Source organism: Trichosurus vulpecula, chromosome 2, assembly GCF_011100635.1.
Source record: "Trichosurus vulpecula isolate mTriVul1 chromosome 2, mTriVul1.pri, whole genome shotgun sequence".
NCBI classification, from domain to species: Eukaryota; Metazoa; Chordata; class Mammalia; order Diprotodontia; family Phalangeridae; genus Trichosurus; species Trichosurus vulpecula.
The window spans coordinates 284,285,200-284,313,018 of NC_050574.1; the positions used below are offsets into that span (position 1 = coordinate 284,285,200).

The window sequence follows — 27,819 nt, forward strand, 5'->3', positions numbered from 1 at the left end:
GTAATTATGAAGACACTCAGGGATCAACTTCCAAAATATCTCAAAGAGAGGGAAATTATAGAAGTATGGAAATAATTATGGGCACTTCTTTTATTTAAAAAAATGACCAAGAAAACATTAGGAACTCCCAAGTGATATACTTTTTTATTTCTATAAAATCTTTTTTGAAAATAATCTATGACCTCTTCACACACTGAGATGATCCTAATGATAAAATAAGTAGGATCATTGTATTCAGAGATAAAAAGGACTTAAGAAAACATCTAGTCATCTAGCCCCAAAATGAGTTCTAAAGAGATTAAATTATTTTCAAAGCTCTCACAAGTAGTAAATATCAGAGTCTGCATTCAAATAAAGGCCCTGTGATCCTCAGTTTGGCAATCTTTCCATTATATCAGAACAGGCACACATTGTCAGATAATTTTTAACCCAGAACCACTTCTTTATAGTCACTTAAATTGCTTCAAGCCATAAAAATAAGATACTAGGTAGAAAATAAGATGTTTATTCTTTACTTTTTTTAGAGTATTCGATTTAGTTGAATAAAATGCTGAGTTAAGAGCTGTCCTCAAATAAGATACTGCCCAGGCTGGGTGTCGTCCTATATGCTTCTATGTCAAATATGACTGTAGAAATAAATTTTTTTTCAACAAACATAGAATTTAAAGCTCATAAAGCTGTTATAAGTGATCTAGTCAATCCTTTCATTAAGTGGATAAGAAAACTGAGTTCCAGGGAAATTAAGTGACTTTGCCAAAGTTATATATGTAATAAATAATAGAGCCATGATTTCAACCCAGATCCTCAGAGTCCAAATCCACTAATATTTGCTTTACATCATGAGTCTTGAATATCAGCATTAAGCAAAGTAAAAGTCAAGTAGACAAGTATGCCCATCAAAAGATTTGAAAGTGATCTGCCAGCTAAGAACAAATAAAATAATAATGATGATAGCTAGCCTGTATATAGTGCTTACTGTATACCAGACACTCTATAATTATTATCTCATTTGATCAACACAACAACCCTGGGGGGAAGGTGCTATCATTATCCCCATTTTATACATGAGGAAACAAAGACAAATAGAGTTTAAGTGAATTACCCATGGTCACATGGCTAGTAAGTTTCTGAGGCTGGATTTGAACTCAAGTCTTTCCGATTCCAGGCATAGTGTTCTATCTACTCTGTTCGTCTATCACTGTTTCTCTAAATGCTTCAATGTGCTTTTGCCTTTGTGTGTGTGTGAATGGAGTTCCAGAGCATTACCAGTCTGCCTAAGTAAAATCTGTAACGGCTCAGAAGAGATTGTCCTTACTATAAATGTTGCAGACGCAAAACTGATAGGAATGTTCCTCAAAGTAGGACATGCAGTGTATAATTAGCCCATTGAATTATTCTATTAAGAGATATGTGTTTGTAAACTCACACATTCTTATCTTAGAAAGACAATATGGATTCAGTTCAATTGCATAAACATTTATTAAGTGCCTACCCCTTGTAAGACACTGAAGTGGGTTGTGAGAACACAGTGACAAAAATGAGAATTCTTGCCTTTCAAAAGATGACATTCTAGTGAAGGAAAACAATGTGAATACAGATAAATAAATGCAAATACCTAAAAAGTGAATACAGGGTAATTGTGAGTGTAGGACACTAACAAGTCTGAGAATCAGGAAAAACTCTGTTTAGCAAGTAGCACTTGACTTTGGCTTTGAAGGGAAGTAGGAGGCAAGAAGACAGAGCATTCCAGACAAGGGGTTCAGCTTGTTCTAAAACCTCAGACTGGGGAGATAATATTAATAGCTCACCTTTCTGTAGTGCCTTAAAGTTTGCAAAATACTTGATATGCATAATTTTGTTTGATCCTCACATCTTTGTGTACTAATATTATTTTTATTATATAGATTAGTAAGCTATGAGAGAAGCTGAGTGATTTGCCCAGAGTCTCACAAGAGGGAAGTATCTGTGGCAAGATTTGAACCCTTCTCTTTTTTGATTCCAAATCCAGCACTCTATCCCATACACTGTGTTGGAATGTTGTGTGCAGAGAACAAGGAGTGTTCTACATTGGATGGAATGTAGAGTTTGTTGGAAGGGAGGGCTGTGGGAAATGACACAGGATGGGGGCAGGAGGGGGGGAAGGTAATGTAAATAGCTTAGACAAATAGATTGGAATCAGATTGTGAAGGCTTTAAATGCTAAACAGAGCAAGTTGTATTTTAGAGGCAAGAGGGAATCACTGAAGTTTTTTTTTTGTTTTGTTTTGTTTTTTAATCAAGGGATTGATATGGTCAGGCCTATGCTTTGGAAAAATCAGTTCAACAGCTGTGTGAAGGATGGATTAGAATGGGGAGATTCTTGGTGTAGAGAACCCAACTAGGAGACCACTGTAATAGTCCAGGCAAGAGACATTGAGGCCTCCACTTGGGATAGTGGCCATTTGAGTGAAGTGTCAGCTGAAGATACAGGAGATGTGAAGGTGAAATCAATAGGACTTGAGAATTGATTTGTTATAGGGGCTAAGAAAGAAGAAAGAGTTAGCACCAGCCCTGGAGTCAGGAGGACCTGAGTTCAAATCCAGCCTCAGACATTTGACACACTTACTAGCTGTGTGACCTTGGACTGGTCACTTAACCCCAATTGCCCTGCCTTCCCCTTCCCCACCAAAAAAAGGAAAGTGGAAAGAGTTGAAGATGACTTTAAAGTTATGAATCTGGGTAAGTGGACAGATAATGGTGCCTTGGACAGATCTTGGGAAGTTGGTAAGGAGGGTGAATTTATTTATTTGTTTGTTTTATGGATGCATATGAGGGCAGACAATAATGAGATTCTGTTTGGATTATAATGGGTTTAAAATACCCATGAGAATCCAGTTAGAAATGTTCATCAGTCAATTGGCAACATGGGACTGGAGCCTAGGAGTGAAAAGGCTAAATGTGTAGATGTGAATCATCTCCACAGAGATGATCATTGAACCCATGGGAGCTGATGACATCACTGAGAAAGAAAGAGTGACCTGTTTCCAGAACTCATTATTTGTAGGGACCTGATTTGGACTAGATTTGTGAAACTATACACAGTTTTCAATGGTCCCAATCTGGTTGCTGTGGCCAAGGTTCACTAATATTTTCTCAGTGCAGTTGTATGGTTACAATTCACAGAATACCATAGTCTCAGTGTTGGGTTTATGTATAGCCGACTTCTTGTACATGACAAACGTGGTAAAAGGTAGTCATTAGGAACATGCAGGATTAGAAATGGAAATGGTCTAGTTATGTAGGAAACATAGAGACAGCAGATAGGGGGACTTGGTGCTACCTAGATTTTTATGAAATACTCAAAGAACCAGAGAAGAACTTTCAATGTTTTTTGTAGATTTTCTGTGAAGAATCTGCTGAAAGACGTGGACAGAAATGACACAAGATGAGAAGAGGAAGATAGGTTGCTATAGAAGAATTGCCCTCATGGGTGAGATCATAGCTGAATCAGAGTATAATGGAAAACACAATATGCATTTCCTAGAGCAATACAAGTTTCCCTTCAACAATTCTCTCCAGTATATGTCTTTATAATCATAACTAGGAAGTGTATAGTTGCCCAGGAAAGTGTCCCTGAAATGCTACCAAGTTTGTGAAAAATACATTTATGTATATGTGTGTATTTATTTTAATTATGTGTATGTGCTAGCTCACAGATATTTGACAGAATTTTCCTGAGTAATTTCAAAAATATCTATAACTATGCCTTATCTTTCTCTATCCAACTATAAGTTCTGTGAAGATGATAGACTTGTCTCTCATTTATTTTTCTAACATTTAATGTTAGATATTTAATGAACGTTATATTGCTGAATAAGTGAATAAATGAAGCGCTTTTAAGTATTAAAATGAAAAAAAAGTAATAGTACCATTATTCATTAATTCTTATGTTGGAACTTTTTCATCTTTTTAGCAAAAGTTTCCCATTATTACTAGAGTTATATCTTTTAAAAGTTCTTCATGTATTTTTATGTGTTTATATTTGTTTTGACAGTGACTTGCACATTGTAGGTGCTTAATAAATATTAAATGAAAGAATGAAGTCAATGGAATATCTTTCAAGCTTTCATTTTGAAAGAATCCAGATCACTTTGCTTAATCTAAGCAAAAGGTGGTATGATGGAAGTAATACATCCCTTCCCTGTTTTCCCCACATTATTAGGTAATACATAGATTCTCAATGATCAACTAAATCATTTATAGTGGAATTTTTTTTGAAGACCCAAGAGGGTCAGTACTCACCAATTTGAGATCGCAAGGTCAGGGTCAGATGATAGCAATAACAAGTCAAGAGTGAAGCAAAGAGGCCTTTATTCCAGCCATCCAGTGGAGATACCATGGTGGAAGGCATCTACACCTAGCCTTCCATAAGAGATTCCTTTTATACAAAATTTTAGGGCATCATTCATAAGCTAAATATTATTCATGTGAAACAAAGAAAGATGGCTATTCATAAAACACAGGTGGCTATCAAAAAAAGGATAAGTAAACTTGCTGAAGAAAAATATGTGTTATTAGTTACAGCAGATAAGGAAGTTATTGTCTTAGTATAGCTAATTTCATTAAATTAAAGAGAACTGCCCATCAGGCCAGACAGGGAGGAGAACTTTTCTTATAGACTTTGGAATATTCCTCTTTTAGCATCTAAGTTTTTCTGCTATGATAGGAGGAGGAAAGGAGACCCTGAAGGATGCTGGTAGCCACAGCTGATCGTACAGTTCTCTAGGGGCTATTTACAGCGAAATGGCTGATACAGAACAAGATGGAGTCAGCGTGCCTTGAAGCAATGCTATTTCTAAGAAGGGAAGGGTCTATATGTTAAAAACACACCAGGAAATTACATGGCGCAATAACAGAGAGATTTGGTAAATGATATTAATATGAGAGCAGTAAGGAGGCTCACTGAAAGCTATCAACTTCAGTATGATTGCTAAAGTCAGCCTCTGAGGACCATCCAGTTCACTTCTCCCACACATTCATTCATTCAAGAAATTTACTAATCATCGATGTATTCTGCTAGGCACTGGTGTGTGGGCACTGGAGATGGAAGTGGGGAGGGGAAAAACAAAAAGTAAAGAGATACAGTACCTGACCATGACAGTTCACAGTATAAAAGCTATTTTCTGAGACAGGCCTGACTCAGACCAGTCTGATGATGGCAACAGGTTTCTGTTCCTTAGGTGACCAGGAAGGTACATCAATAGCTTTTGCCTTAGTCACCTAGACCAATTAAATCCTGAGGATCATTTCATTGTCATTTTGGGGGGTAGGGGGAGTTTACAAAAAACAAAATCATGCAACAAAACTAGCCTAGTGTATGTCACCATTGTAGTAGATGTTACTCTTAGGAGATGTTCCTCCATGATTTGATGAGCCATGCAAAGAAATACATATGGAAAATGGAAAACAAATATACACTTGTATAAAGTGCCTACAAGTTTTGGTAAGGGAATAAGACGTGTTTGTCTGTGAAGGTAAGGGATTACTTTAGAAAGGAAGCTGAGTTCGAGGAGGACTGAATAAGTGAAGATACCAGAGAAAGGAGGACATACTGAGCCAAAAGACAGAGGTGGGAAAGTATAGTATGCAGCTAGGGGACTGCTAATAGTTTATTCTGACTGGAATAAGTACATGAAGAGTAGTAATGTAAAATAAGACTGAAAACATAGCTAGATACCAATAGAGAAGGTGGATATGAACGCCAGACTGAGTTTTAGGTCTGGGCTTTTTTGTTTGTTTGTTTGACTAGTTTGGTTTGGTTTAGGTTTGTTTGGGTAGATAAGCAGCAGTTTTTAAGTAGTGGAAATGCATAAGCTTGTGCACTCTTAATGATTAATCTGTCACTGGTATTAGATTAACTGTTATCAAGCACCCCTATGTCAAGAATGGAAAACTGGAAGCAAGCTCAGCTGTAATAATTCAGATAGACAATGTTATCTTGAATCTGATTCACTGTTTTTTTTATCACTTGCTACTCATAAATATTGTATATGGGCTCTTTAGTGGTTAGTGAAGAGGCAAGATAACCAGGAGAATGTGCTGTCTCAAAAGCCAAGACAGTAGAAATTATCAAGAAGGAGGCCAGAAGTGTTCAGCTGAGCAGAGAAGTTAAGGCTAGGGATTGAGAAAAGGTCGTTGGATTGGATAATTAGAGATAGGGATGTAAATGAGATTACAACAAAGGATTCGGAAGTAGGTGAACCAAAGCATGTCAACAAACTTGTACAAGGAATTTGGCAGCCTAAGAGAGAAGAAAGATAAGAATAAAAAATTGAACATGCTACATGAATATCATAAAAGACCTACAACTAAGTTATTTAAAATAAAAGTAGATATGCTGTGTCATCACATGATCATAGCAGTAAAAGCCATTTTTATTTTTTTTGTTAATTTATCTATTTTCAGTTTTCAACATTTACTTCCATAATTTTTAATTTCCCCCCTCCCTCCCCAAGACAGCCTGCAATCTGATATAGGCTCTACACATACATTCCTATTAAATATATTTTCACATTAGTGACGTTGTATAGAAGAATTATAACAAATGGGAGAAACCATGAGAAAGAAAAAAAACAAAACAATACAAAAATAAAGAAAATAGTCTGCTTCACTCTGCATTCAGACTCCATAGTTCTTTCTCTGGATGTGGATGACATTTTCCATCATGAGTCCTTTGGAATTGTTATAGGTCCTTGCATTGCTGAGAAGGGATAAGTCTATCAAAATCAGGCATCATAGACTGTGACTGTTACTGTGTACAATGTTCTCTTGATTCTGCTTATTTCACTCAACATCAGTTCATATAAATCTTTCCAGGTTTTTCTGAAGTCCTCCTTTTCATCATGTCTTATAGCACAATAGTTTTCCATTACATTCATATACCACAACTTGTTCAGCCATTCCCCAATTCATAGACATCCCCTCAATTTCCAGTTTTTGGCCACTACAAAGAGAGCTGCTATAAATATTTTTGCACATGTGGGTCTTTTCCCCATTTTTATGATCTCTTTGGGATACAGCCCTAGAAGTGGTATTGCTGAGTCAAAGGGTATGCATATTGTCATAGCCCTTTGGGCATAGTTCCAAATTGCTCTCCAGAATGGTTGGATCAGCTCACAGCTCTACCAACAATGAATTAGTGTTCCAACTTTCCCACGTCTTCTCCTACATTTATCATTTTCCTGTTTTGTCAGGTTAGCTAATCTGATAGGTGTGATGTGGTACCTCAGAGTTATTTTGATTTGCATCTCTCTTACCAATAGTGATTTAGAGCATTTTTTCATATGACTATAGATAGCTTTACTTTCCTCCTCTGAAAACTGCCTGTTCATGTCCTTTGATCATTTATCAATTGGAGAATGACTTGTATTCTTGTAAATTTGGCTCAGTTCTCTATATATTTGGTTTTTTTTAATTTTTCTTTTTATTTATTAATTTATTTTTGTGTGCAAAAAAACAACTTTATTTTTATTTTTTTAAGCATCTGCTTTTAAAACTTTGAGTTCCAAATTCTCTCCCCTCTTCCCTTCCAATCCACCCTTCCTAGGAAGGCAAACAATTCAACATAGATCACCCATGTATCATTATGTAAAACATTTCCACAATGCTCATGTTGTGAAAGGCTAACTATATTTTCTTCCATCCTATCCTGTCCCCCTTTATTCAGTTTTCTCCCTTGACCCTGTCCCTTTTCAAAGGTGTTTGCTTTTGCTTACCTCCTCCCCCTATCTTCCCTCCCTTCTATCGCCCGCCTTTTTATCCCCTTCCCCTTACTTTCCTGTGGAGTAAGATACCCAATTGAGTGTGTATGTTATTCCTTCCTCAAGTTGAATCCTATGAGAGTAAGATTCATTCATTCCCCCTCACCTGCCCCCTCTTCCCTTCCAACAGAACTGCTTTTTCTTACCACTTTTATGTGAGATAATTTACCCCATTCTATCTCTCCCTTTCTCCCTCTCTCAATATATTCCTCTCTCATCCCTTAATTTGATTTTATTTTTTAAGATATCATCCCTTCATATTCAATTCACCCTGTGCCCTCTGTCTCACTCTCTCTCTGTCTCTCTCTCTCTCTCTGTCTCTCTCTGTCTCTCTCTCTCTCTCTCTCTCCCTCTCCCTCTCTCTCTGCCTCTCTCTCTCTCTCTCTCTCTCTCTCTCTCTCTCTATATATATATATATATATATATATATATACATATATATACACACACATACATATATGTATATTCCCTTCAGCTACCCTAATACTGAGAAAGGTGTCATGAATTACACACATCATCTTTTCATGTTGGAATGTAAACATAACAGTTCAACTTTAGCAAGTCCTTTATGAATTCTTTTTCTTGTTTACCTTTCCATGCTTCTCTTGATTCTTGTATTTATAAGTCAAATTTTCTATTCCGTTCTGGTCTTTTCATTGAGAAAGCTTGAAAGTCCTCTATTTTATTGAAAATCCATATTTTGCCTTGGAGCATTATACTCAGTTTTGCTGGGTAGGTGATTCTTGGTTTTAATTCTAGCTCCTTTGACCTCCAGAATATCATATTCCAAGCCCTTCAATTCCTTAATGTAGAAGCTGCTAGATCTTGTGTTATTCTGATTGTGTTTCCACAGTATTCAAATTGTTTCTTTCTGACTTCTTGTAGTATTTTCTCCCTGACCTGCAAACTCTGGAATTTGGGGAGAATATTCCTAGGAGTTTTCTTTTTGGTATATTTTTCAAGAGGCAATTGGTGGATTCTTTCAACTTCTATTTTACCCTCTGGTTCTAGAATATAAGGCTAGTTCTCCTTGATAATTTCTTAAAAGATGATATCTAGGCTCTTTTTTTTTTTGATCATGGCTTTCAGGTAGTACAATAATTTTTAAATTACCTCTCCTGGGTGTGTTTTCCAGGTCATTAGTTTTTCAATGAGATATTTCACATTGTCTTCCATTTTTTCATTCCTTTGGTTCTGTTTTATAATATCTTGATTTCTCATAAAGTCACTAGCTTCCACTTGCTCCTATCTAATTTTTTTAAGGTGGTATTTTCTTCAGTGGTCTTTTGGACCTCCTTTTCCATTTGGCTAATTCTGCCTTTCAAGGCATTCTTCTCCTCATTGGCTTTTTGGAGCTCTTTTGCCATTTGGGTTAGTCTATTCTTTAAGATGGCATTTTCTTCAGCATTTTTTGGGTCTCCTTTAGCAAGTCCTTGACTTGTTTTTCATGGTTTTCTTGCCTCATTCTCATTTCTCATCCCAATTTTTCCTCTATTTCTCTAACTTGCTTTTCCAAATCCTTTTTGAGCTCTTCCATGGCCTGAGCCCAATTCACATTTTTCTTGGAAGCTTTTGATGTAGGCTCTTTGACTTTATTGACTTCTTCTGGCTGTATGTTTTGGTCTTCTATGTCACCAAAAAGGAATCTGGAGTTTGAGTTTGAGTGACAGTTCATGTTCCCAGCCAACTACTTGACCCTTGAGCTTTTTGTCAGGTTATGATTGCTTGTAGAGTAGGGAGTACTTTGTCCCAAGCTTTAGGGTCCAAGCACTGCTGTTTTCAGAGCTACTTCTACTCCACCACCACCCCAGGCTCTGTCACAGCAGTGCTTCTCCTCCCCCAAGAACCGCCAACCAGGACTGCAGTACAGATCCAAGCAGGGCACAGCAAGAGAATCTGCCTTTGTCCCCACAAAGTACTCCTTGTACTCCCACTCTGAACTGCTGCTAGATTCCTCCCACTGTGTGAGCAAGGGACTCAGGAAGCAGCTGACGCTGGTGCTCTGGAAGCAGCCTCAGATGCTTCCTGCTGCTACTATGGCCACTGCTGCACCACTCCTTCCACCCCCAGAGCTGGCAGCTGGACCACTCTGAACTCAATTCCACAGTTTACCCCTAACCTGCTCTTTGGCGTTTGTGGGTTGAGAAGTCTGGTAACTGCCACAGCTCACTGTTTCCTGGCCCCAAGGCCTGTTCCGACCGGCTGACTCAGGGTCTGGTCTGTCCTGGTGTGGCCCACGTTAGGCTGCCCTCCGACTTCAGCACTCTGTGATAGACCCTTCCCAACAACCATCCAGGCTCTCCTGCGCTGGAGACCTGTTTCCCTCTGCTATTTTGTGGGTTCTGCAGCTCTTCAATTTGTTCAGAGCCATTTTTTACAGGTGTTTGGAGGGATTTAGAGGAGAGCTTAAGCAAGTCCCTTCTTTCTAGCCTCCATCTTGGCTCCCCCCCCCAACTCTGTATTTGTAACAACAATGTTGCTAGCAGCTGTTGTGGAGGTATAAGGCCAATAATACCAGCACACAGAAGGGCTGCCAACACAGGTTCTTTGATCTGCTTTTCTAATGAAAGCAACTTCAAGTGGTTAGCAATCTCACTTTAATTAAACATACATATGTCATGTACTTAGTTCAGGGGGAAAAGCCAGCACCCAGAACTTCAGAGCAAATACAAACAGAAATTACAAACAAAGACAATATAAACAGAGCAAACACACACAGTTATCAACAGATAGGCCTCTAGCTGTCTGGCCAAAGAATTACATAGTTACCAGAGAGGCACCAATATCTGAGGTTTTCAAAGCCAGGGGGCTCCAGCAGCTGCCCATAGTCTCATCTGGTCAAATTACATGACACTCTTTCAGTGAGCGAGTGCCCCAAACAAAATGCTAACCCTTGAGTTTATATGCCCTGTTCAGGGTCAAAGGACATCACAACTATGCAACTCAAACCTATGTGAACTAGGTTTTCTTGTTTCTTAAGCAGGTCAAAGATTCTTGATTCAATCAAAGGAACAAAGGCCAGACTCACAAAGGCACTTGATTACCTCTATGCTCCAAAAGAGAAAACAGAAAAAAAAATTCCCACCTTAATTACCATTAGACTATTTTAGAAATGAGGCCTTTACCAGAGATATTAGTTGTAAATACTCTTTCCCAATTTTCTGCTCACTTCTTAATCTTGGTTGCATTGGCTTTGTATAAAAACTTTTCAATTTAATGTAATCAAAATTATGCATTTTGCATTTCATAATATTCTCTATCTCTTGTTTGGTCATAAATTCCTCCATTCTCCATAAATTTAACAGTTAAACTATTCCTTTCTCCCCTAATTTGTTTATAGTATCAGCCTTTATATCTAAATTGTGTACTTTTGGACTTTATTTTGATATACGGTGTCAGATGTTGGTCTGTGCCCAGTTTCTGCCATACTATCTTCCGGTTATCCCAGCAGTTTTTTCTCAGATAGTGAGTTCTTATCCCAGAAGCTGGAGTCTTTGGGTTTATGAAAGAGTAGATTGCTATAATCATTGACTACTGTGTCTTGTGTACCTAACCTATTCCACTGATCTATCCCTCTATTTTTTAGCTGTTACTAAGTGGTTTTGATGATTACTATTTTTTAATACAATTTAAGATCTGGTATGACTAGTCTACCTTTCCTAGCTTTTGTTTTCATTAATTCACTTGATATTCTGGACATTTTGTTCTTCTGGATGAATTTTGTTATTATTTTTTCTAGTTCTATAAAATTATTTTTTGGTAGTTTGATTGCTATGGCACTGAATAAGTAATTAATTTAGGTAGAATTGTCATTTTTAGTATATTAGCTCAGCCTACCCATGAGAAACTGATGTTTTTCCAGTCATTTAGATCTGACTTGATTTGTGTGAAAAGTGTTTTGTAATTGTGTTCATTTAGTCCCTGGGTTTGTTTTGGTTGGTAGACTCCAAAATATTTTATAATGTCTACAATAACTTTAAATGGAATTTCTCTTTCTCTCTCTTGCTGTTGGGCTTTGTTAATAATATATAGAAATGCTGATGATTTATGTGGGTTTATTTTATATCCTGCAACTTTGCTAAAGTTGTCTATTATTTCAAGTAGAAAAACTATTTTCATTAAGCACTTTTTTAGTGACTGGTTCTGTACTTGGCAGGTAGGTGGCCTGGTAGATAGAGCTCTGGGCCTAGAATCAGGAAGACCTGGCTTCCGGGGGTGGAGCCAAGATGGTGGCTGAAAAGCAGGGGCTTGTGTGAGCTCCCCACCAGGTCCCTCCAAAAAACTATAAAAAAAATGGCTCTGAATAAATTCTAGAACTGCAGAACCCACAAAATAGCAGAGGGAAGCAAGGATCTAGCCCAGGACAGCCTGGATGGTTGCTGGATGAGGTCTATCGTGCATGGAGCAGAGGGGAGTGGAGCTCAGTGTGGGCGGTGGCAGGACCAACCAGACCAGCAGCAGGCTGGAACAGGCCCTAGCGCCCTGAATCAGTGAGCTGTGGCAGTTACCATACTTCTCAACCCACAAACAGCAAAGACAACAGAGAAGGTTAGTGGGAAAAACTGCAGGGGACAGAGTGAAAGGAGTTCACGGTTGGGCCACCACACCAGGGGCAGCGGGGGAGGTGCAGCTACAGAACTACAGCTGCAGTTACTTCTGGCCCCCGGCCCATGTGGTAGGAGGAATTAAGTGGCAGATCAGAGCAAGAGTGCAGAGCCTGCATAAGATTTGCATCAGGTCTGGGTTGGTGGTTCTTGAGGAAGGAGGAGTTTTGGTGTGGCAGAGCTGGCTGTATAGAAACAGCTCTGAAATCAACGGCACATCCCCTCAAGTTTGGAACAAAGTACTCCTTGCTCTACAAGCAGTCATACCCCGACAAAAAACTCAAGGGTCAAGTAGGTTGGCTGGGAACATGGCCAGGCAGCAAAAATGCACTCAGATTCAGTCTCAGACTTTGGATTCTTTCTTTGGTGACAAAGAAGACCAAAACATAGAGCCAGAAAAAGTCAACAAAATCAAAGAGCCTACACCAAAATCCTCCAAGGAAAACATGAACTGGTCTCAGGCCATGGAAGAGCTCAAAAAGGATTTGGAAAAGCAAGTTAGAGAAGTAGAGGAAAAATTGGGAAGAGAAATGAGAATGATGCAAGAAAACCATGAAAAACAAGTCAATGACTTGCTAAAGGAGACCCAAAAAAATACTGAAAAAAATATTGAAGAAAACAACGCTTTAAAAAATAGACTAACTCAAATGGCAAAAGAGCTCCAAAAAGCCAATGAGGAGAAGAATGCTTTGAAAGGCAGAATTAGCCAAATGGAAAAGGAGGTCCAAAAGAACACTGAAGAAAATATTATCTTAAAAATTAGATTGGAACAAGTGGAAGTTAGTGACTTTATGAGAAATCAAGATATTATAAAACAGAACCAAAGGAATGAAAAAGTGGAAGACAATGTGAAATATCTCATTGGAAAAACCACTGACCTAGAAAATAGATCCAGGAGAGATAATTTAAAAATTATTGTACTACCTGAAAGCCATGATCAAAGAAAGAGCCTAGATATCATCTTTCAAGAAATTATCAAGGAGAACTGTCCTGATATTCTAGAGCCAGAGGGTAAAATAGAAATTGAAAGAATCCACCGATTGCCTCCTTGAATAGATCCCAAAAAGAAAACTCCTAGGAATATTGTCGCCAAATTCCAGAGCTCTCAAATCAAGGAGAAAATACTGCAAGCAGCCAGAAAGAGACAATTTGAGTATTGTGGAAAAACAATCAGGATAACGCAGGATCTGGCAGCTTCCACATTAAGGGACCGAAGGGCTTGGAATACAATATTCCGGAGGTCAATGGAGCTAGGATTAAAACCAAGAATCACTTACCCAGCAAAACTGAGTATCATGCTCCAAGACAAAATATGGATTTTCAATAAAATAGAGGACTTTCAAGCTTTCTCAGTGAAAAGACCAGAGCTGAATAGAAAATTTGACTTTCACACACAAGAATCAAGAGAAGCATGAAAAGGTAAACAAGAAAGAGAAATAATAAGGGATTTACTAAAGTTGAACTGTTTTTTTTACATTCCTACATGGAAAGATGATCTGTATGATTCATGAGACCTCAATATCGTAGTAGCTGAAAGGAATATGCATATATATATGTATGTATACATATATATATGTGTGTGTGTATACATATATATACATATGTGTGTGTCTTTGTATGTATATATATAGGTGTGTGTGTGTATATATATATGTATGTATGTATACACACACACACACACACACAGGGCACAGGGTGAGTTGAATATGAAGGGATGATATCTAAAAAAATAAAATCAACTTAAGGGATAAGAGAGGAATATATTGAGAGAGGGAGAAAGGGAGAGATAGAATGGGGTAAATTATCTGGCATAAAAGTGGCAAGAAAAAGCAGTTCTCTAGGAAGGGAAGAGGGGGCAGGTGAGGAGGAATGAGTAAATCTTGCTCTCATTGGATTTGACCTGAGGCGGGAATACCATACACACTCAATTGGGTATCTTACCCCACAGGAAAGAAGGAGGAAGAAGATAAAAAAGGGGGGACGACAGAAGGGAGGGCAGATGGGTGGAGGAGGCAATCAAAAACAAACACTTTTGAAAAGGGACAAGGTCAAGGGAGAAAATTCAATAAAGGGGGATAGGTTAGGAAGGAGCAAAACATAGTTAATCTTTCACAACATGAGTATAGTGGAAGGATTTTACATAATGATACGCATGTGGCCTATGTTGAATTGCTTGCCTTCTTAGGGAGGGTGGGTGGGGAGGGAAGAGGGGAGAGATTTTGAAACTCAAAGGTCTAAAAACAGACGTTCAAAAACAACAACAAAGAAAAAAGTTTTTGCATGCAACTAGGAAATAAGATACATAGGAAATGGGGCATAGAAATTTATGTTGCCCTACAAGAGAAGAAGGGAAAGGGAGATGGGAGGGGAGTGGGGTGACAGGTGGGAGGGCTGACTGGGGAATGGTGCAACCAGAATATACGCCATCTTGGAGTGGGTGGGAGGGTAGAAATGGGGAGAAAATTTGTAATTCAAACTCTTGTGAAAATCAATGCTGAAAACTAAATATATTAAATAAATTAAATGTAAAAGAATTAAAAAAATTAAAAAATAATTTAAAGTTAAAAAAAAAAAGAATCAGGAAGACCTGAGTTCAAATCTGGCCTCAGACACTTACTATCTGTTACACTCATGGACAAGTCACAACCTCAGTTTCCTCATCTGTAAAATGAGCTGGAGAAGGAAATGGCAAACCAGCGTCTCTGCCACGAAAACCCCCAATGGGGTCATGAAGAGTCAGACATGACTGAAACAATTGAACAATAACAGCAATCTGCGCATGGAGATTTTTAAAGTTAGATGTGGTCCCTGCTTGAGACAAAAGTTGTGTCTACATAGAACAGAAAGACAAAGAAGAAAAATTGAAATTGAGTCAGACCCTGTGAAGGCTAAATGTCCTCACCTCATTTTACAAAATAAGAAACTGAGTTTGAGCGTTGTGCCCAGGATCACAGCTAATAAGTATCAGATTTTGAACTCCAGGTATTGTATTTATTCTGTTGCAATCGCATTGGCTGCTGCTAAAATATATTATTAACTAGAAGAGGCCTACTGTTAAAAAGCTCTGGATTTTATAGTTCCAGGTGCTAGGTCATTTTAGGAGCTGCCATCAAGCCCATTAACAAGCATCTTTGTCCAGGAAGGATCATTGTTCAGGGAGAAATCATCGTCATAATTAACAGTCAGGATCCTCAGAAACAAGGAGATGACATAACAAGCATTATTGCCACAGGATACACTTCAGTCCAAACTGCAAAGTCAAAGGGAGAGAGTCATTACAACAGTGAAATCAGTGGAAGTTGGAAAATTCAGGTCCAGTTGATAACAGGAAGAAGGAGACATCAACATTAGGAAGAAGGACAAATACAAAATATTAAGATAAGCAGAAGCAGAAACATAATAGGCAAGAGCTCTGAGTGGCCACATAAATGACAAGCCATTTGTTCCATTAATTCAATGTATGCTCTAGTGCCATGACCCTGTAACATCGGTCCAGTGCTTGCGTGCTACATTCATTTCTATTTTTTAAAAGAACATATTTGGAAATGATGTTGATACTGATGCTCCCACTTTCCTCTGAAATAGGAACAATACTGAACAACCCACCTAGACACATTCAATAATAAACTAGTCATCCAAGTTAAAGTGGGGTGTTACATGTACAAAAACAAACAAACAAAAAACCTGTTAAATACCTGGAAACATCTATTTCGAACAAAGGGCCTTAATATTTTTGTATTATGGATGCTTTTAGTAGTCTGGTGAAGCCTAGAAAGACTCCTCAAAATGATTATTTTTAAAGTAATAAAATATGATAGGATACAAAGGAAACCAATTATATTGAAATAAAGTTAATAAAAATATTTTTAAAAATACAATTTCACTGACCCCAAGTTAAGAACCCCAGACTTAAATAGTTTTGTTCAAACACTACAAAACAGCACCTAAAGTGAGCTCAGATAGGTAATCAAAGAAAAAGTAGACAAATGTTAATTAAAAGTCCAGATGAGACCCATTGTTTATCTGACTGCATGTGAATGGGGTAATTCCAGCAATGACCAGGAGATATAGATGAAAATGGCAGATCATAAGACTGTATGTGCTCATTGGACTTTGTCACTTGGCATGCTCCGGGGTACCCCAAACTGTACAGAACTATAAATAACTGTCTCTCTTCTAAAACTAACTCCTTATTACTTTCTGTTAATGGCACCCCATACATCCATCACACATACTTGAAATCTCAGTGTTATTTTATCTCTTACTTCTTTTCTTCCCACATCCAATCAGTTTCTAAGATCTGCCAATTCCATTTCCACCAAAGCTCTCAAATCCATCTACCATTTTCTATTTCCTGTTCTGTCCTCTGTCACCTCCCAGTACCAATACAAGTTCTCATCACTATCTGCCCAGAATACTGCAATAGCTTTCTAACTAGTTTTTCCACCTCCACTTTCTCTTCTTTCTAATTCACTCTTTACCCTGAAGCAAGAGTAATCTTCTTTACATGCAGATCTGATCACGTCATTCTTCTGCTGAAACTATTCATTGGTTCCTTGTTGCCCAGTTTGGAGGACTTTCAAAACTTTTACCCTCCTTGCCTTTCCTGGTGCAACTTTGTGCATAGTTGTACTTCCTTCAGTCTGCTCCAATGGGGGCAGAGCCAATTGGCATATATCAAACTACAATCTGTTACCACACAAATGGATCAAAATACCTATTCTCTGGTGCACAACTACTACTCAAGTTGGGTTTGGGAGACCTTAACCAATCAGACTCTTATTATTTCTTCCCCACAAAACTTGATACCCTGGATCACTAAACTCAGAATGTTGAAACCAAGATGGTTGCCTGCCTCTCTCTCAATCTCTCTCTCTCTCTCTCTCTCTCTCTCTCTCTCTCTCTCTCTCTTTCTCTCTCTCTCTTTCTCTCTCTCCAAGCATCTTTCTGAATTTCATTTAAGTTTCACTTCTACAAAACCAAATTATACTCCGCAGGAGCATTGTTGAGAGGAATTTCCTGGCAATAGCCATCTTTTAATGAAAGAATGAGTAAATGTATTAATTAATTAATGAAAATCATACCAGATAATTCAAGGGAATTACAATCTAGATCCTCTTAAACAAAATACTCCTCTAATATGTATCTTAAAGATAATTCTGGAGGTGAGAGAAATAGGTAAGTTCAAAATCCTAACATTGGGACATCTTGATAATAATGAACAGTTTTATCATACTTAAAGGTTGACCCTATGTGATACATCATGCAAACATTATCATCTCTTTTATAGAAGACAAAACAGAGACTCTGAGAGGTCAGTTTATTTGCCCAGTGTCGGAAATATTTTACATATAATCGTTCAGGAGCATACCTATTGTATAAAGATGAACTTCAGTTCATCTTACTTGGACCCAGATAAATATGATCCTGATTTTTCAACTCATAGGTGAGAAGGATGAATGCCTGTAGAATCTTTCTCCTGAGGATTTATACGAAGTGGAAGAATTCAATCCATTTGCCATAATGCTAACAACTAATAGAGCATTTCCCCCCCTAATTGGTTTCTGCCAGTATATTCAGGGACATAGAAAGTCAAATTGGAAGGAATCCAACTCTATTTTTTGATTTTACTTTTAACACCATATGTAATATGGTCCCAATGCATTATATCATTAAAACACTACTGGTTTTGTTAGCCAAGCAAATTAAAGCAATCTAGCATTACTATGACAAGCTCTAGGTGATAAAATGTCAAAGTACCATCTGCTGATTTGACATCAATACATACTTTAAGATGTCCAAGTAGTGTCCATGAAATCACCCTAGTTAGCCAAATAATAACTCTTTACTTCTCAGTCCTCAATCCCCACATTTATTTTAACTACACTGCTACACATTTACTTGTCTTTTCTGCATAGACTGTCCAGATGTTTTAACTAAATGGAATAGATAGATCAGTGGATTCAGCTTCATCTTTGAAATAGCATCTTAAAAGTAATAAGTGTTAAGTAAACATAGTTTTAAGGGTATTTGTGTGATTTATTTTTTAATTGGCATGATTAGTATAACTTATTCAGATTTTTATAGTTAAACAGATGAAGTAATCACTATTCCATAGAACCTAGGAAAGGAGGGAGTGAGAAGGGTGGAAAAGGATAAGAACCCTTGTGTTACTTGGATGCATGTAATTTTGTTCCCTCTTTTTGTAATTGAAATAAGGAAAACATCTAGGGGTAAACAGCATTTTGCTTTAGCATGTGGAAGGTAGACCTTTAGTTATTCGACCAATTACATTTACTGAGCACCCATTTCCCCATTCTGTAACTCCCTCCATGTACGGTACAAAATTCATCACGTTTAAATGCTCCTAAAAATTACATTAGACCAAATGTATTTAGCTAAGAGAAGTTTTTTTTGGTTTGTTTTTTGTTTTTATTTTTTTTGTGTGCCTTGGACCCCTTCACAGTCTGGTGAAACCTATGTGGCCCTTTCTTAGAATAATGTTTTAAAGTATATAATGTTTAAATACAAAAAAGTACATAGGATCACAAAGGAAACCAATTATATTGAAATACTATTGTCAAAATATTTTTAAAAAGTATAAAATAAGTTTACAGATCCCCTTGTTAAGAATTCCTGATTAGTAGCTATGTGAAGTGAATGTTCCAAATATTTATCTATTTAACAGGAAGCAGATGATAGTTTAGCAGAATGCTGTACTCGGAATCAGGGAGACCTGGGTTTAGGTCCCACCTATGAATCTTACTGTGTCAGTATAACTAAGTCATTTAACCTTTATAAGCCTCAGTTGCTTCATCAGTAAACTAGGAGTAACAGAATAGCTTAAATAAGATGATTTATGTGAATAACTTGGTAAGTTATAAATTGATGTACCAACCTCAGCTGTAATTACTGATAAGATTGGACAAAATGATCTTGTGAAGCTCTCTCTATTTTTCTTATTCCATGAATAAACCAGACACCAAAGTAGTGTGTTCTTCAGCATTTTGTAGGACTAAATCATTTTCCTTAGTTAAAAAGGCTATCCTTCCATTTTTGTCATGGTGACCTTGTAAAAGGCATATGGAATATGGGTACCTACCTATGTGCTTCATTTCACCTCTGGCATCTGTAGTGTTAAGCTTTGATCTCTTTAAATTTGCAAAATACCTCTGGGCAGGATAACATATTAAACTGTTAACAGACATTTAAGCCTTCATGTGGACAAAGGATGTGAGAATAGACATTTATGCTACTGTAAAGGGAGCACTGGTCATTTAAGATTGGATAAGGAGACATCATTGAGGGGAAAAATAGCATAGGCAAAGAAGGAGTGAATGAATTAAGCATTTAGCAAGCACTTACTGTGTGCAAAGTGCGGTGCTCAGTGCTTCCTCTGAAGGAGCTCACAAGGTAAGGTGAGCAACCATGATGACAGATCAAGGTTTCAGCTGAAGGTCAAAGGAAAAGTTCCATGGTCCTTCAGGTGCAGCAGCAAGTCAGATGGTAAACGCTTTTCTTCAAAGTCATTCCCATTGATAAAATTCTATCAGTTTCTGATAAACAATTTGATAGTGCCAAGGCCTTTGATGGCAAGAATTTTCTTTTTTGAATCTTCAGTGACTGTGGCACGTGTGGAAGCAGTTGCAGGATGCATCTTCACAGGTGTTGCTTCTCAGGACTATGGCTGAGGTCACTGGTCAGGAAGCATTGCCATCAGGCTTTTGGTTTCATGTTCCTAGACTGTCTCATCAGGGTCTGAAGGTAGACAGTAGTCCAGGTGGTGGTGGTTATACGTTGCCAGGTACATGCTGCCTCCTGTTTCAGAAGGAAGACACAAATGTTGAGAGACACATTTTGGCCATATTTACAATTTTTTCTGGGAGTCAACACTTTATTTTCTAGTTGCTTGTTGCCTTGAACTGAGAATTTATGACAGGTAAACATGTCCATATTGCAATTTATTGTATCCTCCCAATGGTTGAGTATGAAATGATCTTTCCTTGAGAATATTTTTAATTGTAACCAGGGGATTTTTTCCTCTTATGTGCCCTTTATTGGACACTTTAAGTATTATTTCTGTTAAAATTTATACTGTAAATCACTATTACCAAATTTCTTTAATCTTTCTTTAAAACATTAAAGTTCTCTTTTAAAACATGGTTATCATAGAACTTAATAAGATTAAAGAGTTATATATTACAAATGGGCAGCTTTTGGGTGGAGCAGTAGATAGAGGACCAGGCTGATAGAGGGCCAGGCCTGGAGTCAGGAAGACCTGAGTTCAAATCCAGCCTTAGACACTTATTAGCTGTGTGACCCTGAGCAAATCACTTAACCCTGTTTGCCTCAGTTTCCTCATCTGTAAAATGAGCTGGAGAAGGAAATGTCAAACCACTCAAGTATCTTTACCAAGAAAATCCCAAATGGGGTCATAAAGAGTTGGACACAACTGGGAACAACTGAACAACAATTACAAATGATCTCAGTTGTCTTGTGAATCTAAAAGCATTTCAGTTGACTTTTATGGACCCTCAAATTATATATATAGCCAGTTAAAATTTCTTCTTCTCTGGGTGGGGACTTTTAAATTGTTTATTTTAATTATATAGCTTAGGTAGAATACCAATTTTCTACTCAGAGATTATAGGAATAAGGTAATGCGAAAATGATCCAATTCACTGGGTTGTTACGACAAAAGAATTCTATGAATTTTAAAGCAGTGTAGAAATGTGAGCTATCATCATCAATAAGGATTTTATCAATGAAACCTCTGATGAACATCTTGAAAACTCCATTCTCATTTACAGCTTTAGAGTTGTCTAGAGACACTGAGAGGTTAAAGTAGAGAAATCAGGAATAATTGAGGTCGAATCCATCCTCTGTTTCCTCATCTGTAAAATGTAGGGGTTGTACTGAATGGCTTGTTCAGTTCCTTCCAAATGTAATTTTTTTATCCTATGATTTGTCTGTGGTAATTATAATAATAATAATAATAATTAACATCTCCGTAGTGTTTACTTTGTTCCAGACCCTGTGCAAAATATTTTAGAATTATTATCTCCTTTGATCCCCACAACAGCCCTGAGTGGAATGTTCTATTATTAACCCCTTTTTACAGATGAGGAAACTGAGGCAAATAGAGGTAAAGTGACATGTCCAGGGTCACATAGCTAGTAAGTGTATTTGAACTCAGGTCTCCATGACTCTAGGCCTGGAACCCTATTGACTGCACCACCTAACTGCTCAAATATGTCAGACGTACACTTTGAACCTTCACGCCTAGCACCCCCAAAATTTGGCCACGTTGTTTTTCATGTTTTTATTCTCATATAAAGAAGAAAGGTAAATACTTACACATATGCAAATATTTGACTACATACAAAGTCCTGAATCTCAGAATACCAACTCTCTTACTAGACTTATTTTCCTAAAAGATGTTGTCAACTGTAATGATTCAAATTAAAAAAAAAAAGAATTTCCTAGCCTTAAAATTCTTTTATACTTTTTCTTCTTTTGTTTGATTCAAAACGAATGTCTCTAGTGACTTATGTGTTGATTTTCCTGAAACTATGAAATTGCGACAGGTACATTACAATCCACAGCTCTGAAAGATTTGTAATTTAAAGTAGTAACCTCTAATTTTGTGGCAATCATTCTGTCAGGTTTTTTTCCCCTAATACTTAAGAGTTTCATTCATTTGACTAATATTTTTCAACTACTATGATGTAGACGGATGCCTCAGGTCCCAAAGTTTGGCTGTGCATTCAGATAAGTTATTAGGGAAGAAATCATCTGTCTGGAAGGAAGTAGTCAAAATGTGTCTTTCACATTGTACAAAAACATGAGCAGTGGTTTTTGCAGTCAGGGTAAGCACCAGCTTACACTGTCTCTTAAAAATGACAAATTTCAAATTTCATTAGAACGCATATTTCAGTGGCCTGTCAGCTTCCCGTGTTAGCTTAGGAGGCAAGAATCTTGTGCTCAATTCTATCCACTCATTTATTTAACTATTTCAGGCAAGTCACTTAGATTTTGCTATTTTGTTTTCCCCTTTTTCTATTTCTCTTACCCTGAAATAAGGGACTTAGTTACCTTCTGTTTATATTTCTTTCCTTCTCTTTGCTTCAATATATTTACTTCCTGACCTTCTACCTATGAGTACCACCCGCAGAATTCCTCTGCTCATTGCAACTCCCTTCTAGGTAAGATATCCAACCCAGAAATCTTTAGTTTACATTTTACCTCATATCAAACCTATTCTCAGTCTATGAAAAGCAATGTTGTTTATCTTAAATGCAAGAGGAAAATGCATCTTTTATACATTAATTGATCATAAGGTCTACAAAGCCAGGGATCAGATCTAATATTTACAACTTATTTTGTATGTCTCATACTGCCAAACCTGGTGGCATTCGTTAAATAGTCAACAAATACTTAACCTGTTTAAACTTTTCAAAAAGTTTTTAGCCATTTTACCAGAAAGTGGACAATCTGTAATGTCACTGTTATATTCACAACTATAGACAAAATTAGTTCATGACTTGACCTCTATCTCCTGTGTTTCTTCGGTTGTCTCTATGTGTCCTTAGCTTCTCTCTGCCCCAGGAACTAACACGGTAGAAAAAAAAGCTACTACATTATTAACTATCTTCTATGCTTAGTTTGAAAAAGGTAAAATTTCATGTCCCTTAATCCAATCCAACAGTCCAACCTGGATGTGAGCCCAGAAAGTAGTCCTTCCTTCTAGAATCCACTGTGTTACAGCCTGACTCTCTGGTGTCCTTTAAAGAATCTTGAAGGTGACCATATGCTTCAATCTGTAGGAATCAAGTTGCTTCATTGTCAGACCGCCAACTTTCTTTGTAAATAAGGTTTATGCATTTCTTTAGGTCATTGTGAATTTATATTAGACAAAATGAAAACATTGTATATAGCAGAGATAAAATGTATGTTAAATATATGTTCCACATGTTCACCATCATAATAGAACATGGCGTGTAAATAAATATATATAATAAAGAAAAACATAATTGTCTACATGGATGATATGCCACATTTTAGAATGCTCAAGCTTTGCTTTATCAGTCTACGAAAATGACAAATAGGACCTCAACAGCAAAAAGAAAGTTTTATCTCACATATATAAATTTATGATTCACATTGGCATGCATTCAGCTCCTTGGTGATTTATTTATTTGTAACTGTTACATAAATGCTGTCAACCTAAGGGAAAAAAATTCAGTCAATTTAAGGGATACCAAAACGATTGCAAATGATTTTGTGGTTTGGTTGGGTCAAATCCCTATGTACTTCCCATCTCTGATCATTATTTATTTGACATTTCTAGAGCACTTTGTATTGCAGAGTGCTCAACATTCATCTTTTAGTTAACCCTGAAATGATGCTAGGTAGATGGATAGCACACATGTTTAGACTAGAGAAAAACAAGATACTGCAAAAATTATAGGATGTTTTTCAAATAAGTCATTTGAAAGGATGGTATACACAACCTGATGAATCTGACTACCTGATGTATGCTTGCTTTACTTAGTCCATATTTCCTTTAATAGAAGTTTCTCAAGAACCAATTCTCATCTCAAATGACACTGAGTAACAGGAAACTTCTGGAATTCCCAATTTGACCTCTGGATTTCTTCGTTTTACAGGAACGTTTTTCCATAGTTCCTTTTTTTTTTTGCTTTTTTCAAGTCAAATCAACTGCTAATGATCATTCAGTTATCCCAAATTTCACACAAGTAATTCATTTCCTCCTCATTAAGTCCCCAGCCTTCCCATATCTTCATATCTCTGAAAAGTTGTGTGTTAGAGCCATAACTAGAAATTCTTTCACCTGTGAGAAGGGGAGATGGAATGGTAATAGAGCTACAAGGAAAATGAGGAGGGTGGTTATAAAGAGGAGAGTAAAAATACAAGTTGCACTGAGAGAGGAGGAAACCCCTAACCCTAAGACTCATTCATGCTCACATAAAGGTTAGGGAACACAAAAATAGACCTCTAGGAGATGGGCACCCTGGTAACAATCCTCCAGGAATGGGGCTGAGTAAAGAAACAAGGTCATGATACATAGCACTGTCTGGTAGAAGACCATGTATTGTGAAAACGACTGTCTCCAAACAGCCTCCAAGAGGAAGCAAAGATCCCCCTCCCCTACCATATGAACTGCCTCAGAAAAACCCTAATTACCCTGCCTATATGGCTCAGCTGGGTGTGCTACTCAGGTCAGGATACTTGATCTCCCTAGAAGAATATTGGCCATCCATGCATAGCAGAAAGAGACTGACTAGACCTTTCCCATACAGTTGTTTATTTGTTTATGTGACTTCTTTCAGACAAGTACTCTTTTCTGGCTTTCCATAATTCTTTATTGTTTTAGGTAAATAAGCATGCACATATATATAGATAGGTAGTGACAGATAGAGAGATAGATAGATAGTTGTATCTGCTTACATATACATATACACTTGTATAACCTGGTTGACCTTTCTGATAGATAAGTGAAAAATTAGAAAATTTCTTGCATGGAGTCTACAGAGTCTAAATTTTCTTCTCCTTGTCTCTGCTCTCGCTCCCTCATTGTCTCTTTTATTCTCATTATTTGCCTCACCCAGAAGAATTCAAAACAGTATTAAATACTCCAAGGCTATAAAAAACATTAAAGATAACAAACACACACACAAAAAAAGCTATAATCAAGGGGTGGAGTGAAGATGGTGGCTGGAAAGCAGGGATTGGCCTAGGGCTCTCCCCCAGGAACTTCCAAACACCAATAAAAAATGACTCTGAACAAACTCTAGAACTGCAGAACCCAGGAAATAGCAGAGGGAAGCAGGGCTCCAGCCCAGGACAGCCTGGGTGGTCACTGGGTAAGGTCTATCAAACACAGAGCTGGGAGCGGAGCAGAGCAGAGCCCAGCCTGGGCTACGCCTGGACCAACCAGATCGGGAGCTGGGCGGTACAGGCCCTAGCACCCTGAATCAGTGAGCTGTGGCAGTTACCAGACTTCTCAACCCCAAAACACCAAAGACAACAGAGGTTAGTGGGAAAAACCACAGGGGACAGAGTGAAAGGAGTTCATGGTTTGGCCACCACACCAGGGGCAGCAGAGGTGGTGGAGCTCTGAGGATTACAGTTGCAGTTGCCTCTGGCCCCAGGCCCACCTGGTGGGAGGAATTAAGTGGTGGATCAGAGCAGGAGTGCAGAGCCTGCTTAAGATCCGAGTCAGGTCCAGGTTGGAGGTTTTTGGGGGAGGAGGAGCACTGGTGTGGCAGAACTGGCTGTATAGAAATAGCTCTGAAAACAGCAGCGCATCCCCTCAAGCTTGGAACAAAGTACGCTGTACTCTACAAGCAGTCATACCACAACGAAAAACTCAAGGGTTAAGTAGTTGGCTGGGAACGTGGCCAGGCAGGGAAAATGGACTCAGATTCAGACTCAGACTTTGGAATCTTTCTTTGGTGACAAAGAATACCAAAACATACAGCCAGAAGAAGTCAACAAAGTCTAAGAGCCTACATCAAACACCTCCAAGAAAAACATGAACTGATCTCAGGCCACAGAAGAGCTCAAAAAGGATTTGGAAAAGCAAGTTAGAGAACTAGAGGGAAAAATTGGGAAGAGAAATGAGAAATATATGAGAAAAACCATGAAAAACAAGTCAATGACTTGCTAAAGGAGACCCCAAAAAATACTGAAGAAAACAACACCTTAAAAAATAGACTAACTCAAATGGCAAAAGAGTTCCAAAAAGCCAATGAGGAGAAGAATGCCTTGAAAGGCAGAATTACCCAAATGGAAAAGGAGGTCCAAAAGACCACTGAAGAAAATACTACCTTAAAAATTAGATTGGAGCAAATGGAAGCTAGTGACTTTATGAGAAATCAAGATATAAAACAGAACCAAAGGAATGAAAAAATGGAAGACAATGTGAAATATCTCATTGAAAAACTAATGACCTGGAAAATAGACCCAGGAGAGGTAATTTAAAAATTATTGGACTAACTGAAAGCCATGATCAAAGAAAGAGCCTAGATATCATCTTTCAAGAAATTATCAAGGAGAACTGCCCTGATATTCTAGAGCCAGAGGGTAAACAGAAATTGAAAGACTCCACGGATTGCCTCCTTGAAAAGATCCCAAAAAGAAAACTCCTAGGAATATTGTCACCAAATTCCAGAGCTCCCAGATCAAGAAGAAAATACTGCAAGCAACCAGAAAGAAACAATTTGAGTATTGTGGAAACACAATCAGAATAACACAAGATCTAGCAGCTTCTACATTAAGGGACTGAAGGGCTTGGAGTATGATATTCTGGAGGTCAATGGAGTTGGGTTAAAACCAAGAATCACTTACCCAGCAAAACTGAGTATCATGCTCCAAGGCAAAATATGGGTTTTCAATAAAATAGAGGACTTTCAAGCTTTCTCAGTGTAAAGACCAGAGCTGAATAGAAAATTTGACTTTCACACACAAGAATCAAGAGAAGCATGGAAAGGTAAACAAGAAAGAGAAATCACAAGGGACTTACTAAAGTTGAACTGTTTTGTTTACATTCCTACATGGAAAGATGATGTGTATAATTCATGAGACCTCAGTATTAGGGTAGCTGAAGGGAATATACATACACACATACACACACACACACACACACACACACACACACACACACACACATATATATATATATATATATATATATATATATATATATATATATAGACAGAGGGCACAGGGTGAGTTGAATATGAAGGGATGATATCTAAAAAAATAAAATCGAATTAAGGGATGAGAGAGGAATATTTTGAGAGAGGGAGAAAGGGAGAGATAGAATGGGGTAAATTATCTCACATAAAAGTGGCAAGAAAAAGCAGTTCTGTTGGGAGGCAAGAGAGGGCAGGTGACAGGGAATGAGTGAATCTTGCTCTCATTGGATTTGACCTGAGGAGGGAATAACATACACACTCAACTGGGTATCTTACCCCACAGGAAAGAAGGAGGAAGAAGATAAAAAAAGGGGGGATGATAGAAGGGAGGGCAGATGGGGGAAGAGGTTACAAAAAGCAAACACTTTTGAAAAGGGACAGGGTCAAGGGAGAAAATTGAATAAAGATGGGATAGGATAGGAAGGAGCAAAATATACTTAGTCTTTCACACCATGAGTATTGTGGAAGGGGTTTTGCATAATGATACCCATGTGGCCTATGTTGAATTGCTTGCCTTCTTAGGGATGGTTGGTGGGGAGGGAAGACGGAGAGAATTTGGAATTCAAAGTTTTAAAGGAAGATGCTCAAAAAAAAAGTTTTTGCATGCAACTAGGAAATAAGATTTAAAGGCAATAGGGCATAAACATCTATCTTGCCCTACAAGAAAGTAAGAGAAAAGGGGATGGGGCAGAGT

At 37.8% G+C, this 27,819-nt stretch overlaps 1 protein-coding gene across 1 annotated transcript in view; it reads left to right on the forward strand.

Annotated features, from left to right (window-relative positions):
- LRP1B (LDL receptor related protein 1B) overlaps window positions 1-27,819 on the forward strand; it is a 2,306,513-nt gene that overhangs the window by 2,151,151 nt on the left and 127,543 nt on the right. The window lies entirely within an intron of this gene.